The following is a 7,145-nucleotide window of genomic DNA, read 5'->3' on the forward strand; positions in this document are numbered from 1 at the left end:
TATGTGACTGCACAACTGCAGCATTGGTATCTAGATAGATAATCAGTTCATCTATAAAGCAGCTATAAGTAACTGTCTAAATATTTAAAATACAGCTCTTGTTTAGATCATTCTTAGTTTTGATCACCTTTTTTTGTTGGGTGGTGGGGAGCCCTACTGGTCACACTGGAAATATACTAAGGCCAAATCTTCTGACATCCTGAAGGTTTCTTTCAGCTGGATTAAACTCCTAACTCCAGGGCAAGCCCAAATTTGTAGCCTCCTGCATTAATGCTCTTCCTGTCTACCAGAGTCAACAGTATTTGTTGGGCTCAATGTCTGAATGTAGCTCACTCCAGTTAACTAGAGTTGTTGACTTTTGCAGAAATGGAAGCAGTGAGATCCAACCAATATTTAGCAGCAATGCGAAAATGAGTGCAGTTGGTACCTGATGTCCTAGTGAGATGCACTGAAGTGTCCAGATTTTCACATACTTTCTGATAAATTGATTCTCCAAATTCTGTCCCATCATTGACATTAGTGTGTAGTTGGAAGTCTCCAGTCCTATATAGCCCAGGGTGAAGTTATTCCTTGTCAGCTTTGATTTGACACTATCAAAGGTCATCTGGTACCCAGCAAGGCAGTCTCATTACCAAAGACAGCCAAACCATGGGTTTCAACTCCTGCAAAATGAAAGTCAACATCACAACCAAAGTGTATACATACTGCTTATAAGAGGACTGGATCTTGTCACTTTTCTCTCCTGTGTTTGGTGAGAAGGTAGTATCTAATGTCAGTTTCAAACCTTGTCAAATCTGGTCTTCAGTTGTGATTTCTGTTCCCAGACTGTTCTCTTCCCAGAGTGTTCCACTTTTCTGAGAAAGTTAGACCATAATCACACCATTTATATTTGGTCTCCAACATCCCAGTAATTTTACCAGTGTCTGTATTAAATGAACCAGATGTTGAGAATTCACGTCACTGCCTGACTTTTTTTCACCTCCAGTTTCACCAACTCTGAACCAAATCCTTCATAGAAAATATCTCTGACAGCGATGCCTAGGTCAGCATGTGATGGAGGAATGCACATTGGCCATGCTCAGGTCTGTCTGTAGGTCACCATGGTGAAGACTTGGGAAGAGATAAACTGGTGTTCTCCTGATGGGGAGTACCCCCACTGCTTTGTTTACAGCTGAGGCCACTGGATTTGCCTGAGGTTGTGTTATAGTTGCCTTGGCTGGAGGACAAAGTGGAGGCACCATTCCACTTGCAGCCCGAATATTTTTAAAATCAAAAATATTTTTGGGCTGTATTAGTGGTTTATTTAGAAATAGAATCAATAAAATAGATAGATAGATAATAGAAGACAAAATGAAATTTATTATGGGAACTGGATCACACACTTGCGGAGGGCAAGAAGCCCCATGATCTTTCATCTGCAAACTGGAGAACTAGGAAAGTCATTGCTGTAATTCAGCTTGAGTTGGAGAGACTGATTATGTAAATCTTAGTCCAAGGCCAAATGGTTAAGAACCAGGGGCCTCCTTGGTATAAGTTCCATGCCCAAAGGCCTGAGAATCAGAAGCTCTGATGTCCAAGGGCAGCATAACCTGGATGTCCCAGCTTAAAGAAAGAGCTAAATTCTTCCCTTCCTCTGCTTATTTTGTTCTATCTGGGCCCGCAAAGGATTGGATGCACACCCACATTGGTGAGGGTGGATCTTCTCTACTTAGTCTTCTGATTCAAATGAAAATCTCTTCAAGAAACACCCTCACAGACACACCAGAGATAATATTTTACCAGCTATCTGGGTATCCCTTAACTCAATCAAGTTGACATGTAAAATTAACCATCACATTAGCTTTATTTCTAGTAGTAGAATTCTTGATAAATATTTGTTGAATGAGCAAATGTGATATTCTTTTTTAATAATAACTATATTTCTAAAATAACTGTTACTGAGTGTTTAGTAAGTACCAAACTCAACTATTTTTATGATTGAACCTCATTAAGTTCTCACAACAAATTGTGATGGAAAAATCATAAGGAAACTGAAGCTTAGATAAATGAAGTAACTTGCCTGAAGTTAACCGATCAGAAGATTAAACCAGATAGCTTGTCTCCAGAATCCAGTCTGAATCACTATCTAGCGTGCCTTTATTTTAGCCACTCATGAACAAATAAATTTAGTAATCCTCTTGGCTAAAGCATCTGGCACATATAGTTTGGTTATATATGATTGACAGAATTTTTGCACATGTATTGCTTTTTATTAAAATTGTTATAGTGATTAGCATGCTTATATTTTCCCAAATGTGCTCTCATCTCAAATTCTAAAATCAGTGGGTTGTCTTTAAGAGAAAGAACTGGTTTATATCTTTTAGGCTCAATTCTTGGAGTGATCAATCCTAATGCTCTTCTTCTTTCCAGTTAGTAAAGTCTGGGTCATTGCATTTTTTTAAAATTCTCTTTTTAAATGTAATAGAAAAGAAGTAGCTTTGGGCTTTGTCCAGTATGTTCCTGAGTTGTGATGCAGTTGTCTGTAATAAGGACATCAATAACTGTGGAAGCAACAGTGTTTATTCACCTTGCCTTTGTTTCCCTCTAGCCTGTTGGGACCAACATTTTTCACTGTGTGTGTTCATCTGTGATGGAGAGGGCTGCAACAAAAACTGTGGTTGCCACCATTTTTGCCTAGGGTTGAGGGATAGATACTTTCCATTGTGATTCAAATTAAGTAATTTCTGGAAATAAAATGGATTCTCTTGCTGTACTTATTCCATAGCTAATGATTAGCTGTGGAATATGGAATGATTACATCTCTGTGACCAGAGGGCTTTTTGCATGATTTTGATAATGATACATCCTAAACAAGTATGGAAAGTATGATGATGCTTGAGATACGCCACGTTTTCCTCTTTTACTTTCTAATTTTCTACTTTCCTTTCTCCTTTTCTTTCTGGACTGTGTGTGTGTGGGTGTGTGCGTGTATACACTTTGGTATGTCTCCTAACAAAGTCTTTTTATCTCAAGCTTCCTGATGTATCTGGACTTTGTCCACCCCCTCTGTCTCTGTGTTCCCTCCTAGCTTCTGTCATTCTCAGCCAACCTCCTCATTGGTGTCTTTACTTGTGTTCTGTTTCCTAATTTTTAATTCGCCACACAACATTTAAAAGATGTTTTACAAATGAAAATTTGAGTATTCCTGTTGCTTAAAAATATTTGGTGGCTGCCTCAAACCTTTAATATTTTTAATCTTCATGGTTATATTCCTGAAAACATTCTCTAGCCACATTCACTCAATCATTAGATTTTGTGTGTTTTTGACTGTCATCGTAGTAAGATATTTTGTGTCATCAATCAGTACATATACCACACATAAACACACATAAGCCTAAAACAAAAGTGTCACAAAATACCTACCTTTTCTACACACATATATCCATGTACCTATGTGACATAGATGTACAATATATGTGTGAATATTTAATATATATTACTCCTCATTACATGGGACCAGGAAATATGTTTGTCCTATTTGCGTACTTACGTCCAACATTTAGAATCTTGCCCAGTGAAGAAAAGGTACTCAGGATATATTTGTTGTTAAGAAGCCAAAAGGTAAAATAACCTTTATAAAAGAATGCTATATAAGTGGTTCACCCTCAGGAACTTCCAGTAAAATAGTTTTTTTGGTAGAAAAAGTAAAGCTAAGAAAATATTTTCTATTTCTATTTATTGATGTGATTTTATGTGTTAACTAAAAGTCACACTTATAATAATTTTCTTTTGAAATAAGTAATAGTAGTTATTTCAGGGATAGAGTTTCACATATTGCACATTTTAATATATACTATACAACATAGGGAAACAAACCACATTAGAAAAATTATGTGTTGCTTTGTTTAAGGTAGAACATTACATTCATTTTGTTCTGATCTGTTGGCTTTAGGCAGAGATATATTTTCATTTACTAGACAAGATACATCATTGTAGAATCCATTAAGTAGGCACTGAGTACCTACAAGCTTTAGGTGTTAATAGAGGGTGTTTGGAAAACTGATGAAATGGGAATCTGGGCTGCACAGGTAGGATCCATTTAATTTGGGGGCATGCAGTAGTCAGCTTTAAGGGAGATTCATTATTTGATTAATAAAACCATCTAGCGTATGTTATTGGTGTGGGATTGCATTGATAAACTTCCTTTCTAGAATATTTGAGCTGGCTATTGAGCCTTTCAGCTTTCAGTGTTGAATATAATTTATATCAGCCTTAAGCACTAAAACCAAGTACTTTCACGTGTTGACAGTTTGTTGGATTTTATGTAGTCCAGCTTCATACCAGGATTTGAATGAGGCAGAAGTGCATTATTCCAGTCTTCAGAGACACCAACATATATCGGGTACAGTGATTGATAGATTTCCTAAAATCATCTATTATTTGCTTTTCTTAATATCAACTGTGGTTATCATTGCTTCTAAAATTATTTTAAAGAAGAATAGGGTTATTTCTTAGTGCTTTTTTATAAATAAAAAAATGAAAAGGGAAACAGACTCAAAGATTGATAGTAATTGGGGTCGTCTTTGCATTTTTCTATTAAACCTTTGAACTCCTACATGATATAAATGACATGTCCTTCTTACAATGATTTAGTAGGTAGGAATTGACTGAGCTGCAATGAAAAGATTTTTAAATTATAAAAATTTGACAGAATTTTTGAAAACAGTTATTTAAAAATTATCCATGTAAATTAAAAGAATTTATTGCATGCTTTTCTATTTCCTGCCCAGCGTTTAAACTTTTATTTTGCAGTGGTGGCATTATTTTTCTTTCTCAGCAAGATATGGAGATGCTAATTGTTTATTCCAGTCACACAGTCTTTATATTTGTGATCCTTCCCAGACAACCTGTTCTAGTATGTCGTTAGTACCACCCTGAGAATCATGTAGAAGCATTGGTTACTTAATGTCAGGAGGTGATCCTGGCTAAAGTCACTTAGAAAAAGGACAAGGCAAGTCCTAATCTTAAGAAAAAACAGTTGCATAAGAGTATAATATATACTCAGTACATAAGAGCTGCCTTTTCTCTAAATCTTGCCACCATTTGTTATTTTTTGTCTTTTTGATAGCCATTCTATTTGCATTTCCCTGATGATTAGAAACATTTACCACTTTTTTTCATATACCTGTTGGCCATCTTTATGTCTTCTTTTGAGAAATGTCCACTCAGATCCTTTGCCTACCTTGTAATAGGATTTCTTTATTTTTTGCTGTTGAATTATTTGAGTCCCTTGCATAATCTTGTTATTAGTCCCTTGTTGGACACACAATTTGCAAATATTTTCTCCTATCCTACAGATAGTGTAGCACCTGCAGCGATGTTCTTCTTGCTTAGGATTGCTTTGGCTGTTCAGGGTCTTTTGTAGTTACATACAAATTTTAGGATTTTTTTTTCTATTTCTGTGAAGAATATCATTGGTATTTTAATAGGAATTGAATTGAATTTGTAGATTGCTTTGGGTAGTATTGTCATTTTCATGATATTCATTATTCTGGTTTATAAGCGTGGGCTATCTTTCTATTTGTTTGTGTCTTCTTCAATGACTTTCATTCAGTGACTTTCATCAGTTTTTCTGACAGAGATCTCTCACCTCCTTGGATAAATTTATTCCTAGGTATTTTTTTTGGTAGCTATTATAAATGGGATTGCTTTCCTGATTCTTTTTCAGCTAGTTTATTATTGATTTTAAGAAATGCTACTGACTTTTTAATTTTGATTTTGTATCCTACAATTGTACTGATTTTGTTATCAGTTCTAAGGGGTTTTGGTGCAATCTTCAGATTTTTCTAGATGTAAGATCATGTTGTCTGCAAAGTGGGACACTTTGACTTCTTCTTTTCCAATTTGGATTTCTTTTCACTTTTCTCCCACCCAATTGCTCTGTCTAGGACTTTCAGTTCTATATTGAATAGGAGTGATTACAGTGGGCATTCTCTCTTGTTTCCAGTTCTTGAGGAAAGGCTTTTAGCTTTTTTCTATGCAGTGTAATGTTAGCTGTGGGTTTATCATATATGGCCGTTATTAAGTTGAGATATTTTCCTTCCTTGCTTAATTTGTTGAAAGTTTTTATCAGGAAGGTATGTTTAATTTTGTCAAATTTTTTTTCTGAATCTGTTGAGATAATCATAGTTTTTGTCCTTTATTCTATTGATTTGATGTATCACATTTATTAACGTTCCTATGTTGAACCACCTTTGCATCCCTGGGATAAATCCCTCTTGATTTTAGTTCATTATCTTTTTAACATGTTGTAATATTTAGTTTGCTATTATATTGTTGAGGATTTTTGCATCTATATTCATCAGGGATATTGGCCTGTGATTTTCTTAGTTTTTCGTTGTGTCTTTGTCTGGTTTTGTTATCAAGGTAATACTGGCCTATAGAGCGAGTTAGAAAGAATTCCCTCTTTCCACTATTTTGGAATAGTTTTAGAAGGATTGGTGTTAGTTTTTCTTCAAATGTTTGGAAGTATTCAGCAATAAAGCCATCAGTCATAGGCTTTTCTTTTTTGGGAGACTCTTTATTACTCATTGAATCTTGTTACTCATTAATGGTTTGTTCAGGTTTTCTATTTCTTCCTGGTTCAATATTAGTAGATTGTATGTGTTCAGGAATGTACCCATTTCCTCTAGGTTTTCCAATTTGTTAGTATACAGTTGTTCATAATAGTCTCTAATGATCTTTTTTATTTCTGTGATATCAGCTGTAATGTACTTTTTGTTGCTGATCTTATTTGAATCTTCTTTCTCTTTTCTTAGTCTAGCTAGCAGTTTATCAATTTTGTTTATCTTAACAAAACCCAACTTTTCACTTTTTTTATTCTTAGTATTTTTTTAGTTTGTACTTTGTTTAGTTCTACTCTGATCTTTATTATTTTTTTTCTTTTACTAATTTTGAGATTAGTTTTTTTCTTGCTTTTCTAGCTTCTTGAGGTACATAATTAGGTTGTTTATTTGAAATCTGTCTACTATTGATGTAGGTGTTTATTGCTACAAGCTTCCCTCTTAGCATTGCTTTTGTTGTGTCTCATAGGTTTTAGTATATTGTGTTTCCATTTTCATATGTTTTAAGAAAATTTTAAGTTCCTTCTTAATTTCTTAATTGAT

At 34.7% G+C, this 7,145-nt stretch overlaps 1 pseudogene; it reads right to left on the reverse strand.

The window, feature by feature from the left end:
- Positions 1–221: 221 nt before the first annotated feature.
- LOC105711820 (voltage-dependent anion-selective channel protein 2-like) lies at positions 222–1,102 on the reverse strand (annotated as a pseudogene).
- Between the last annotated feature and the right edge of the window lie 6,043 nt (positions 1,103–7,145).

The sequence above is a fragment of the Aotus nancymaae genome, unplaced genomic scaffold, assembly GCF_030222135.1.
Source record: "Aotus nancymaae isolate 86718 unplaced genomic scaffold, 86718_ANA_hifiasm-v0.15.2.pri h1tg000022l_1, whole genome shotgun sequence".
NCBI lineage: Eukaryota > Metazoa > Chordata > Mammalia > Primates > Aotidae > Aotus > Aotus nancymaae.